This window comes from Delphinapterus leucas, chromosome 8 (genome assembly GCF_059928025.1).
Source record: "Delphinapterus leucas isolate spDelLeu-1000000601 "Yukka" chromosome 8, BTC_Dleu_Yukka2, whole genome shotgun sequence".
Classification (NCBI taxonomy): Eukaryota; Metazoa; Chordata; class Mammalia; order Artiodactyla; family Monodontidae; genus Delphinapterus; species Delphinapterus leucas.
In genome coordinates, this window is record NC_143136.1 from 35,256,984 (window position 1) to 35,271,704 (window position 14,721).

The window sequence follows — 14,721 nt, forward strand, 5'->3', positions numbered from 1 at the left end:
CACTGGAAGTAAAAGAAAAATTATTTTCATTAAACAAAATACAAGATTACCATAAATATTTCTATGTTACATTGCCAGCAGCAGACTCTGCCTTTCCAAAAATGAGGCAACATGGAAGGGATGCTCCCAGTGTTACATAGTGACATCTGCTGATTAAATCATTGTCAGCAAATCTAAAAAAAAAAGCCTTTTCAGACTTTCAGAATTGCACTGCTTTGAATTTCAATTTGGGAGTATTTTTGCCCTATGAATTTTTGAAGTTCCAAAACAATATAATAAGTATTTAAAAGGTGGCACTCAGGTTATCAAGGCCTGTAATTCTCAAATGTCTCTGTGCTTCACTCTCCCAGATTTGGGCTGGGAGGGATAGAGGTGGGCCCAATGCCGATGCAGAGGGTCCTAGGACCCACTTTGAGAAATATGGTTCTGGGTCAATCCATCCACATGCTCTATAATGAGTCTATGCCTTCTCATTCCCCCAGATAAGCCTTGCAAGGTTAAATTAACTTTTTTCCATTATATTTAATATATTTTTGGTTAGTCCTTTGAAAAGGTATTACCTGCAAAAGTAATAATTTTCTGTCCAAAAGTTCGTTTCTCTCCCATCCTGACTCTTTGCTCCCCTTCCAGTATCAACACATCATCACAAGTCCCTTATGTATCCTTTCATAGATTTTTATGTGTAAATAAGCACAGATGCCAGATTTTAAAAATTTTCACTTCAACCATAATATTTCAATATAGGTATCTCAAAGATAAGGACTTTTGGGGAATATAACCATAGTATTACTATAATACCTAAAAACATGAACAATAATTTAATGTTATCAGATATCTACTCAATATTCAAAATTTCCTAATTGCCCCATACATTTTTTTAAACAGTTTGTTTGAACCAGGATCTAAATAAGGTCTGTTCGTGACGATTTGTTGACTGTCTCTTAAATCTGTTTTAATCTATACATTTCCTCCCATCTCTCTTTCTTCTTTTTCCTCCCTTTGTTAAAGAAACCAGGTCCTGTAGAGTTGTCCAAGGTCTGAATTTTGCTGACTCCACGGCCATGGTATTATGTAACCCATTCCTTTATATTTTCTATAAATTCGCTATGAGATACAGAAATTTGATTAAATTCAGATTTGTTTTTTATTTCAGGAGAAATTATGTTATGTACTTCCATCAGCAGACACATGACAGGACACACTTATAAATACTCCTCCTGAAAAAAAATTAAACCTGAAGTACTCAACTTTATACATCTCAAAATAAATGTACAGGAAATACAAAGAACATCTCTATTTTTTATGATATTAGCAGCTATTGGTGATCACTGCCTAGATCAAGAGGGTTTGAGAAATGAGGATATTCAAATTCTCTCACTCCTTGGTTCATTTACTGAAAACTTCCATAAAGAGAAATTTTCCTTGATCAACTATTTGGTTATCATGAAGTACAGTTTGCATAGGCAGGGTAAATGCTTGGTTCTCTCTTTTTATTTATCAGTTTTCAAAACGATAGTTGGTTCCTCCAAAAGTAACCAATGAGATTTTTTTTTGCTTGTTTGTATAGTTTAATTGTGAACTCATATTTAATGCAATTATTATCCTTAAAACATCCGTATTTATTACTACTCAGATTGTCCCAACAGATGTACATTTTTTTCTCCATCAGATGTATTCTTAAAATTTAAAGTGTGTTGAAAATCTATTTCCCCTTAAGAGGAAATATTTTGTAGTATTTGTCAAGGTACGAAGTGGCTCCTGGGATGTATCTCTAGGAGTTTGGGTCTCCTCATCCAAATGATGTAACCTAAACACGTGGACAGTAAGGACTGTGTGTTGAAGAGCTTGGCTCTTTCCAACCAGGAAATCCTAATGGAAAGAACTGACGTGAACAAGGAACGGCAAATTCTCCAGAACTGGGCTCGAAGCCTAATCCATCAAGCATAGACATCAGCTCTCCCCATGACGCATGTGGTTTTAGGTCACTGGCTATAACCACTTTGGTGTAACTAGCGTATCAAGAGAATTGTACCTTATTTATTGACATTAAACACATACGATGTCAGTGTGTTTTAAACACAGGAAATACACGATACAGAAAGGTGTACGGCGAGAAGGAAGTCTTTATCCAAACTCTGTCCCAGTTTACTCAGTCCCCCTCCCTGGAGGTCTCCACTGTCACCAGCTTCTTGTGTTTCTTTCCAGAGGTCATCTATTCATAAACCAGCATATATTCGTTAATTGTACGAAATGCTGAGTTAAGTCAATAGGCTTGTGCTCCTGTGATTATGAGGTATACTTAGCTTTCCTGTCAAGTTCACAAATGTAGCCACAAGCGATTGGAGAGGGCAGTTCTATGTTAGTTTAGAAAAACAAGGCTAGTGGATAAGCTGGTAGGGAGATAAGGTGAGAACCTAGAGATTTGGAGTCAGGAGCCCAAATTATAAAAACACGGCTAAGCTATTCTACCTGAGAAAATGTTTTGAATGTTTATTCCCTATAGAAAAGGAGGTGAAAAGAGAGAGAGTCAGCGAGAACGCTGGGAGCTGTGTAGGGTGAAGAGGCTGGGAGAAATCACCAGTAGTGGGGTAAGCAAAGGAGCTTGCAGAAGCGGGAGGACCACATACGCTACTGTGAGGTATCCACTGTAAGGCGTGTGATGTGAGCCTTGCTTGGGATGTCCAGACCTTCACCACGCTTGGTGTGAATGGTCTGAATGTGTGTGGGTGCGCGCGCGCGCGCGCGCGCACACACACACACACACACACAGAGCAAGTGGCTGGGTTTCACATCTGGGTCAGTGCAGGGCTGAGAAATGGGAAGAGGAACAGCCTGGAGGCAGAGTGAGCATTGAGAATGTTGGGCCTCACCCGCATCCCTGAACTGGCACAAATCTTAGAGAGGTCTTTTGACTTCCGGCGGACATGAAACGGGGGTCCAAGGGGCTGGGACTCTGCTGACTTATGGGCTACAGGTCAGGTGAGACTTGTTCCATTCTCTTAATCAATGGAGTGAAGCTGGCTTGCACACGTGTGGGGTGACGGTACAGAATATGTCACAAAGAGCACTGGAAGACTCCAGTCTCTGGAGAGACTGACAAAACATTCATCCACTGGACAAACATTTGCTGAGTGCCTGCCACGTGCCAGGCGAGGGTGGAGCTGGGAATACAGCTGTGGATTAAAAAAAAAAAAAAAAAAAGATTCCTGCCATCCTTGTGGAGCCTCCATTCTTTTGGGTGAGCTGAGAGGAAGAGGGTGAAAGGACCTGCCGAACTTGCTGGGGAAATAGCGTAAAACAGGTGGAGAGGGAAGAAAATGATGATGGCAGGAGGAAGAAATTAGGATTTCCCCACCCTCCATCAACCAGAAGGCTGTAATTAGTCTCCAGGATTTGAAAGAATGCAAGGTGCACAACCAAAGCAAATACATGCACGTGATACAAGATGGGGTACCTTTAGACTTCAGGGGGCAGGAGGGGGCAGACCGCAGTGAGAGTGCCAAGACAGCCTCATGTAGTCCCCACGCCCTCAGTCCCCAAACAAGGCCACGGACCCTGCAGCCTCTGTGTGTGTTGGATGAGAAGGATGGTGTAGGAAGGGGCCTTTGCTCATTTCTTTACCAGCTATAAGATTATAGTGCATTTTTGTTGATTAAACTTGTTAATATAATTATGTGCCCAGAGAGTTTACAAGATGGACATTTGGGGTGCAATCCGTATCCCCAGGTCTAACACATTAAACACTGTGGATATTCACACAATGGTTAGTTTAGGCCTCCTGGGCTAGCAACAGGAGGGATGAAGGCTCTACACAATCAATTGTTAATCTGCTTAATGCCCACTGGAGGATGTGAAAAGCCTCTGAAGTTGGCATCAAACCATGCTTCCATTCCTCTGGGTATTTCGGCAAAAGACTGTCCTCGAGCATCTTAGTAATTCAAGCACTGCTATGTATGATTGCTTTCAAAACTCATGCATAAAAGCAATCCAAGGGATCTCTGCTGAGTCAGGACCCTGCTCAGAACCCACGAACTGGATGCAAACCAGCATCAAGGTGCTAGCTCGAGGCAGTGCCCCAGGACCTCCCATGAGAATCTCAATACGGTGCACCTCAGAGTTTCACTGGATTTTTTTTTTTTTCCTTTCAAGGCAGCAGGCTTGTGGGAGGGAATACTAAGGGAAGAGGATGTGGAAGATGAAGAGGATGAAGTAGCGGAGGCCAGCCGGTCCTCTGGCAGGCTGTCAGACAGTGAGGACCCAGCATCTCAGCAAGCTGAGAGCCAGACCAAAGGAAGGTCCAAGAGGAAAGGCCGCGCCTAACACCTTTTTGGGCCGCACCGCGGGGCTTGCGAGATCTTAATTCCCTAACCAAGGAGCGAACCTGTGTCCTCAGCAGTGAGAGCACAGAGTCCTAACCACCGGACCGCCAGGGAATTCCCTGTGTCTCACACCTTCTAAATGACCGCAGTGCTGGGGGCCACACCCAGCTTCCTGAGTAACTTCATCAGTGCCATTTACAAGTCCCACTGAATCTTCTTAGAGACCCCAGGACAGAGATATGCACTGAAGTGCTGCCTGATGCAGAACAACTCTGCAGGCTGGATAAAAGAGGAGGGTGCTGGGCAAAACCCAGTAGGGAGTTAGCAGATATGGAGGGCAGGAGGGAGGAATGGCACAGAGGGAGGAGACGACTCACAGAAAAATCACAGGCAGTGTCACTGTCCCCATTCCTACTGGAGAAGCAGAAAGGTCACATGCAGGCTTTCGAGATACCACTTGTGTAGACAGCCTCAAAATGAGAGCTGCTCGTAACTGACACCTGAGTGCTTACTGTGCGAGGCCATCAGGGAGAGCACCGGTGCCTCACTGGAATGATCTCACTGAAGTTTCCCAACACCCCAGGAGGTATGAGCTCTAATTCTCCCTCACCACAGGGCCTTGGCACGTGCCCTTCCCACTGCTAGAGGACAGCTCTCCTCCTCAGCCCTGCCTTTCTTCATCTCCTTCACTTTGAGGCTTCCTTCAGGTCTCTGCTTAATCATCCCTTCTTCAGAGAAGCTCTGACGGAGTTTTAGAAAACTTCTGTTCAACGTTATGCTCTTCGACTACGGTGGGCTGCTCGGCAAAAGCTGCTTGACAGTGATGAATGGAAGGGAAGATAGCATATTTATTTTTCTATGGCATAACAATAATGAAACCCCTTAATTGGTAAACTGTAGTGCTTGCATATAAATCATCTTTATGCAAAAATTTATATAACTTTTGTCACTGACAGAATCTAATCATTTGAGACATAAGCTTATGAATAAAAGTACAACGATATTCACTAAACCACACAGGGTTTGGCTCAGAATCAAGACACGTAGTTAATGATTCTGTTTGTAAATTGGGATGGTAATAAATTACTGAAGTTTGTACTTTCCCCTGCAATTCAGGTTTGGGGCATTTTTGCTTTTCAACGGTGATCCTCCGTACTTGATAGAAACACAGAACTCTTTAATCGGCTTTTCGCTGACCACTGAAAGTTCTCTAAATGGCTGGATAAAGTCCTCAGGAGGGCACCAGACTGAAGACATCAAACGTGTTCTACATAAACTGAGCTCACATAAAACCCATGCTGACCTCACATGTTTCAGATGTGCCCTTTATCCTTCCAAAAACACATCTTCTCATTTTATCTAAACTGCCTGGATAGTAAAATTTTATTCTCTTGCCATAAAAAAGCTTTTATTATTAAAGCAATAAGGTGTCAGGAGAGGCAGATGACCATGGCAGAGCCTTTATGGTTTATTATATTGTTAATCACAGAGATAAAGTGTCATTTTATAAAAATGTTTCCACTGTCTTGATTCCTTTCTATAGAGGCCTAATAATAACAATAGTAAAAAGAACCAGAAAGGCACTTGAGCAGGAATAGATTTATCATTTTCTGCTCTGTGAAAGACTCTTCTTTAAATGTGGAGACAAGACACTGAGAGACAAAATGGCTTCATTTGGCAGCTCGAAGGAGCCACGTCAAGTCTGGTGTGCTTCATAAATAAAGATGCCGTGATGGGCAGCGGCCACAGGACTGTCAGTGGGTGAGAAGCTGGAGAGCTGAAGCCTCTGGCGGATACTGAGGAATGAAAGTAGGATTTCAGTAGGAGTTGAACGAGATCAACCTGCCACAGCAGCCAGAGTCAGACGTTAGAGAGTTAAAACTGGGCTGCATTTCATCTTCCTGGGCTGGCCTCAGGGAGGCCATAGTGAGAGAAACGGCCTGCGACTATCTGATCCCAGACAATTTTGCTTCAGGACCTTCTGGTGGACGAAGGGCTTCGGTGCGGAGCTTCCTTAACTCCTCGGTTGCCAAGCAGAACAAAGCAGGTGGAGAGCCTCAGGAAGCAGACAGAGCCCCGCGCTGGCTGGCAGGGTGATCGTGGCGCGGAGCCTCCAGACCGCCGGCCCGTTAGAGAGGAAGACAATGTGGAGGTTGCCGGGGAGGAAGGACTCTACCGAACGCTAAGGGGATGTGTCAGCCCTCCTGGCCCGTAACAAACAGTTTAAAGCATGCGACTGAGTGATAAGCCGTAGAGCCAGACTTCCTGTTTCAAGAATTTCTGTTTCTTTCACTAAAGAGAGAGGGTAATGTACAAACATTTCCCCCCACTGCGGGCTCTGCTCCTTACCTGCTGCACCAGGAGTAAGAACTGTGCCCATGGGAGGAACGCCAACTGAGCGCCTGGCAGCCTAGTAGCACCCAGGGGCCGCTATGTGGATCCTGAGCTGGGAGCTGGTACTGATGGAAGAGGCCACCCGTACTGCCCAGGAGTTTAGGCCTCTACGTCCCTTGCCCTGGCTGAGAGGACTGTGCCCACCAGGCGGAGGGCAGAAAAACTCCCTTTATATACTTGGGGCGTGCTCTGCTGTTACCATGGGTGCCATTTCTAGTCCAATGGGGTTTCGGCCCACCCATTTCTCAACTATTGTAGCTGTCAACAAAGGTATCCCTGGCATGACAGGCACAAAGACATCAAGACTGTGTATGGTTCTCTATTCTTAGGGTCAGAAGGACAGGCAGCCCTAACATGACAGGTGCCTACAAATGGTGCCCCTGCTCTTGCATGGCTGTCAATTCCCCGTTCCTCCTTTCTCTGTTCTGCTCCCTGAGGACTAGCAGAATATGCCACCCCAAATATGGCTCATTGTGAGCTGTGGGCACGTGAAAAACAGCAGATGCAGGGACAGGCTTTCTCCAAACTCCCCTTTTCTGCTTAAAGACAGATCGTCCAAAAGGAGCTCAGTTGTCATAAATTCCCTCCCCGGGAGTTTCACCAGCCAGGGAGGATGTTGACTTTCATCACAGGAGAGGAGACTAGAGAATGGACACCACACTCAGCAGACTTTGTCACAAGCTACCATACCTCCACCTGTTCTTCTAAGGACCCATTCATCTTTCCTAAAAGTCATTCACTCTCCCCTCTGAGGCCTACACCCCCTCTCCCCTTTTCGCTATGAAGATGGTATTTAATGCTGAATTCCAGGCCACCTTGGGGAGTTCTTCATTTTTCCCTGGGTCTCTCCCATGTGTACATGAGGTGTACATGTTAATAAACTTCTGTTTGCTTCTCTCTGGTTAACCTGTCTTTTATTACAGGGTCTCAGCCAAGAACCCGGAAGGGCAGAGGGAAAATATTCTTCCTCCCCTGCACGTGCATCCTGTCCCCACTCCTACACCTGTCTGCTGGTTACTGCTCTTACCACTCACCAGTTTTCACGACTCCCCTTCCTTCACTTCCCACGTGATCAAGTCCTCCCAAGTCTACCCCAGAAATATCTCTCCTACCCAACTCCACTTGCCAATTTACCTCAGGCTCATTATCAAGTAGCTGGCTATGCTCATTTATTTATGATTTTTTGTTGGGATTCCTGGGTCCGTTACCCTCTACTCTGTACACTTTTGCATTTCGGTTTCACAACAACCTGCGTTCTTCTTATAATTGGAATTCTTTTTCTGAATGCAGCAGTGATTGACAAATTGATCTAAAGATTTCTTGAATTCCATAGCGTTACGTGATAAACATATAAAACCCAACATACATGTCTACTGCAGCCTGTCAGCTGGGGTTGGGACACAACTCTTTGAAGCTGCCTAGTAATCATGACTCTCAGGGTAAAAGAGTGTCTCTGAGCATGAATCACTGTTAACATATACAGCAGAGTTACACCCCTCTGGTTGCCAGTGAATGTGGCAAGTGCACTCAATTGGCCAATCAGGTTGAGCCCATTTTCTTTCTATTTCTTTAATCAGAGGTAATATAACTTGTTAATATCTCTTAGTCTGCATATTTTATATTGGAATTCGACAATGATTTAAATTACAGTTAATGAATATGTCATCACACTGTCCGAGGTGTGTTTCTGGAATGAGACACGAACAAATGTAGCATAAGGACTAACTCCCAACACTTGTAAAATCCTGGAGTTCCTCACAGATGACACAGTTAATTGAAAAAACAAACAAACACAGACAGGGATTCCTTTTTCTTCTTGGAATTTAAAAAATGACATCAGAGTTACAAAATCCTGCAAATTCTACAAATCCCACAACATCACATGTTCACCTGAAAAATCTGTATTCCTTGTATACCTCTAATTTCTTATCTTTGCTGATTACTTTTTAGTTTTGTTTCTTTCCATGGAGATCACTATTCAGGGAAAGTAACTTACCTGTATTTCAGTTTCTATAGCTATAAAAGTGATATGACTTACCACCATCTCCTCTTTAAAAAAATAAAAAAAACCAAACTACATATACGGAAAAGAAAGCAAACTTCTATCTGTGGGTGTTGACTTATAGCACAAGGGTACCAATGAAGGAAGTAACATTCTTCTCCATTTACTTCATTTTACATGCTCATTAAAAAAAATTGGGAAATGTAGAAAGCAGGATAAAATAAAACAAATTTCAAAATAAAACAAGGCAAAATCTCTCTTTGTTTCATACCCAAAATAGAGCCAACCACTCTGAACACTGTTGCCTTTCCTTCCAATTTTGGGTGATGTGGGGCATCTATGCAGAAGCCAACATGGTGACTGAACCTGAATAACCCAGGAACAGAAACTAGAGGAGACTGATGTGGCACAAAAAGTCATAGAAATGCCGGCCCACTTCCAACCCGAGGCAGCCAGGCTTAGCCTCCACTGCTCTGGCCTCCTGGGGTCTCCTGAATTCCTTAGCTCTCCCGTGAAGAGGGGAGGGGAGAGAATGTGGACTTCCTGGTTTGGGCCAAAAGGCTCTCGTCAGCCAGCATCTCCAGGCTCACTTGCTACCCCTCCTCTTTAGGACCTGACCTAGCCAGTAGCTTCCCAAATGGAGGCAACAAAGAAAACAGTAAACTGTATGTACTTACTTTTTTTTTCTTTTGGCTGCGCCATGTGGCATGGGGGATCTTAGTTCCCCGACCAGGGATCGAACGCATGCCCCCTGCACTGGGAGTGTGGAGTCTTAATCACTGGACCACCAGGGAAGTCCCATGTACTTACTTTTTATTCTAAAAAGTAGACTTTCCTAATCTTTAGTATACAGATTAACCACAGCACACATATATGATTTATAAATAAATTTTCTGGTTTGAGAGGGATGTGCTCAAAATTCATTTATTGATGGAGTGAGACCCAGGGAACGCACTCCTCCTAGAGCACGCTGTGATCTCTCTTATTTCTGGTTCCTTGTGTTTTTTCTTCTGCATGGAATCCTTTCTCCTGTCTCAGGCTGACAAATTCCTAGTCTCCCTTCAAAGACCAGCTCAAATGTCACCTCCGCTGTGGACCCTTCCCTAACCAGCCAGCCAGTGTTGATTTCCCCTCCTCCACTCCCAGCTCCATTGCAGTATTTGCCATCGTGCATTACACACTTGTTTCTGTCTTCACCCACTAGCCCCTGGGCTCTATTGGGTGGATGAATGGAGAGAGGGGAAGGGAAGGTAGAGAGAAGGCGTGGCAAGACGGGAAAGGGGAAAGAGGGCTGATGTGGTGACAACTGTGGCCGTTCAGAATCAGGGGTCCCTTTGCCTTACTTCTCTCTTCACCAGGCAGTAAACAGTAAAGAGCTGTGAAGAAATATCCATATCTTACAGCTGGCATCTAATGCATAACTAAACAAACAGAAAGGTGGAACAGATTCACTTCCTCCCAGTGTCTTGGTAGAGAGGGAAAGACATTTACTAAATGCTTATCTGGAAGAGAAGAGAACCAGCCTAGATTGAACTTCTATCATGGGCCAGGCAAGAGATTTTCTAGAATAATCTGAGAAGTGCATATCTTGTCCATGAATCTTCACAAAAGCCCTAGAAAGTGACAGCAGTACACCTGTTCTGTAGCTGAGTAGAAGTTAAGAAGCTCAACCATATTCAGAGCTGGAATACGTGGAGATGAGATTTAAACCCTATTCTGTCTAAATCTACACCCCACACCTCCTAATTATGTTGTTAATAAACCTTAGAAAATGTCACTTTTGTTCGAATATGGCCTACTAAGAATCAAAGGTCACAGTCACTGGAAGGATAATGTAATATACATATATGGAATCGGCTATTCTAGTCTATTGGCTTCAGGGGCAGTTTTTTGTATGATTTGTTGCTGTCCTAGCTGACAAATTGTCCAAAATTTCTTCTCGGTCTCACTCTAAGAGACTACAGAATCTCACTCTGTCCTAGTCTAACAGATAGAAATAAGCTCCGAGATCCATTCCGAAATTGTGATCTAGGATATTCCACTCTTCAAATTATAATGTGTTTATATTTCTACTAATATATAGGAACAAATCTGTCTTATTTTCTCAGTGAAAATGGATTATACTGTAAATTCAAAACACACACACAAATGATACATACTTTCCTTCTGGGATTGTGTAGCTAGAACAATTTGGTTAATTCTTTTTATATTTCTGTTCTATGATGAAAGCTAACTATTCCTATTCAGGAGCATGTTACAAAGCTGGTTTGACGGGTAGCCTTCATTTGCTGAAAAGATTCAGAAATCTTTTCAGATTTCAAGCTGAAATCAGAATCAACTTCTTATCCTCCAGCTCTTCTTGTGGGTTTGTTACTCTGCAAGAAGCCTACAGTGAAGGAAAGCTGTCTCCCAACGCTAAGTGTACCACTGACATGACGTATAGAGGTAATCACACATGGAGCTCAGAAAAGCTATTAATACAAGGCACTATTTATGCTAGTTTCCTGGGGACTACACCAAACTGAAAAGGCCAGTTCTGTACTTTCTGTATTTATCAGCCTGCTCTTCCTTCATGTTGACTGATTCACTAGGTCCTTGCAGTGGCCCTGGGGAAACATCTAATACAGAGAAAAACTTCGGGGAGGAAAGAGAATAGGAAAAGAGAAGCTTTCACCTCCAAAGAGCAAGCTACCCCTATTTAGAATGACACATAGTCACAAACAAGGCAAGATTTGAAATGCCCTGTACCATGGGGACTTGCCATAGACCCAAAGTCACAGGGACCTTGAGTTCCTCCCTGGAATAAGGTATTTACCCTTTTCATGATTTCAGAATGGCTCCTGGAGCTGATTTCTGTTTATTGGACTGGTGCAGAGTAAGGAAAAAGAGCCATTTGGGGCAGTTTGTCAGCAAGGACAGGGACAAAAATCCATACATATGGCTCTCTTGAGGCATAAATATATTTACTGGCCTCTTCTATTATTGTCTCTTGATATCCTTTGCAGGTGTATGTTCATCTCAGTAATGTGTGTTTTTTAATATGCTGGCATAATCTCCAATATTGGGTGTTGGGAGAAGGAATGGGTTTGTTTAATTTCTACTATACAGTACAAGTCACTAGCAGGTGGGCACTTAGAAAAACCATCTATTGAGAAGAAAAGAGATTAGTCAGAAAGTTTTGTTTGCAATAGGTTTTGATCAATGGGAAGTATGTATTCCTTTCCAGAGCAGAAGGACGTAGAGACCTTGTATTAAATTTCTTTTAAAAACCATAAAAAAGTGTAATGTTAAACTCTTGATTTTGCCTGTGTCTCGTGTATAGGCTAAGGAGCTGGCAAAATCTAGCAATCATTTAACACGTTGTTGTCACTGTAATAGGGAACCGAAGTTCCGGTGAAGTTATCACATGACAACACTAAGTGGCTGCAAAGGTTCCTAACGTCAGCTCTCCTACTGGTGATAACATCCCTTGCTGAATGGCACAGAGAAAAGCATCACTTTATTACTGGCCAACACACGGCTCCAGACACTCGATGCTCGTGGGCATGCTCAGAATGCTTACTGTTTCAGCCACGTGGTTTTACAAAGGAGGCTCAACTCATCACTCATGCTTACACCCACACCCTACACGTGACTGAGCTCAAAAACCCCGTTTGCTTGTTTTCACAGCACCTATTCTGTGACACAGATCTGATTCTAGGACCTGTTTCACCTAATGCATATTTTCCCGGTACTTACCTATCAGAGTAGACAGACTGTCATAATTTCAATATTCTCCTAATTATGAGAGGGTAATTCAATGGTCAACAAGTATTTGCCCAACCACTACTGCACCATAAGATTGCAAAAAGACCTTCTGTTGGGAATTCCCTGGCGGTCCAGTGGTTAGAACTCCACACTTGCACTGCAGGGGGCCCGGGTTCTACCTCTGGTCGGGGAACTAAGATCCTGCAAGTGGCACAGTACAGCCAAAACAAAACCAAGAACAAAATCCTTCTGTTGTCATTCAATTTAAATAGCACAAGGGCAGGTGCACCTGAAGATGTCACTGGTATCAGAGTAGGTGGATATATACCATGTATAGCCAGGAACACCAAGTAATATTGCTGCTTGACTAAAGCCCGAGGAAAATAATAACCCCCCAAAGAGACACTTAATGGAACAATTCCCTACTGTATTTATCTTCACATGCCTCAGATCTTCATCCTAATCCCAGTCTCCACTGTGATATTTGGTTTTATTGCAAAGCGAGAAAAAAGACTCAGGTAGAGACAGAATGGTGAATGGAAGTGATGGCCTATCACCAGCCACAGCCTTCAGTTCTTAATTTTTCCATTTTCTCCTAAGGACTGACTTGAATTCCATAATGAAAAACAGACAAAGAAGCAAAGACCTCAATTTTCTACACTCCAGTGTAATTGTTTTTGCTTGTCTTAAGGAAACAAAAACGTAATTTGACCTTTAAGATGTGTAGCTAGAAGGTTTATGTTTCAGGAAGTATGGGAAAAATATCTCGCGACTGCACTGATGTGAAAAGAGAAGACACTATGGCTGTGTTCTGGGGTATGTACCTGATCTGGGCAGGTAAAGGAAATCTCCCCCCTCGGGTCTGCAGTGGTGGGTAGGAGGGCGGCTGGGGGAGGGGCAGAGAGGCACTCAGGTGTGTTGCAAAGGGAGGACTCTCCATCCTTCGCTCATGAGCTACAGCAGACCACGCAGAAAGGGCTGTGCAGTCTTCCTCTCCCTTTCCTCTCACCCAGGCTTTCTCAGCCTTACCGATACCTTGGACCAGATCATCCTTTGTTGGGGGTGGTGGTGGAGCGGGGGATGCTGTCCCATGCATACAAGGATAAGGAGTGCCATCCTGGCCTCTGCCTACTATATGCCAGTAGCACTACCTCTCCACAGCTGTGATAACCCAAAATATGTCCAGACATGCCAACTATCTCCTGGGGGGCAAATTCATCTGGCTGCAAACACCGCTCTAGCCCCAGACATATCACCTCTGCAGGATTCTCAGTCCATGGTTTTCAACCGTAGATGCACAAGGGAATCACCTGGGGTTCTTTAAAAACAAAAAAACCCCCTCTTTCTGGGTTCACTTATGCCCAATGAAATCAGCATCTCTCCGGGTGGTACCGAGGCAAAGGATGACCACAGAGCTCTGAGAGTGTGTAATTACAGCGCAGACACATACACTTTGGTATGGAGAGAAATACATATTAATTTACAGACATCATCTTTCAGTCAATGTTCAGTTACTCATAAAGGGAACAAACAAAAAACCCAGAGAGCACAGAAAAACCAGGCTTTTAGCATTGTATGGAAAGCCAGGTATTAACAAAAAAAGCAGCTAAAAGTTTAGGGAATTTGGGGGGGAGGGAGGAAACAACCAACAAAGAAAGAATCCTGCTATGTGATAAATCTGCAAAAGTGAAGAAAAATGCTCTTATTTGGACTCAAACTGAAGTAGTTCGAAGGCTGCACACTCCAAGAATTTGATATTATTTGGGTACACAAGGAGCAGTAAAGTGGGAATATGGGACAGATTGCTGCTTGGCTTGCTCTGAAATGCAAGAACCCCACTGGTAATTTCTTCTCTGGGAGGCCTTCTCGAGTTGATATTCCAGAAAAAGACACAATATTTAAAATGTCACAGCAATGATATCTGGTGGTCTGTGTGTGATTCTCCTTGGATACCAACAGGGCTTTAGTAGCAGATAAAGAGCCCTCCTCTGGAGTGGGATTTGAGGGATGCAAAAGAAGATATACTTATCTCAAAATTGCTATTTCTTCAGCCTGCAATTCTCACTTTTAGAGTAATTCTTTTGGCTGGTGGAGAGTCTCAACAGACTGTCAACTTTGGTTAACATGCAAATCTGTCACTTTGGGACGGATGACACATGGTCATCAAAAGGATGAGGTTACCAGTTACACGAAAATGAGTTTCAGTCGTTAAAAGGAAGGAAAGGAAAAGGATACAGGGAGTCTGCTACAGGGTCCTAT

The 14,721-nt window shown here is 43.6% G+C and overlaps 1 protein-coding gene across 3 annotated transcripts in view; it reads right to left on the bottom strand.

The window, feature by feature from the left end:
- Nucleotides 1–14,721, bottom strand: part of SPATS2L (spermatogenesis associated serine rich 2 like) — a 165,291-nt gene that overhangs the window by 14,183 nt on the left and 136,387 nt on the right. The window lies entirely within an intron of this gene.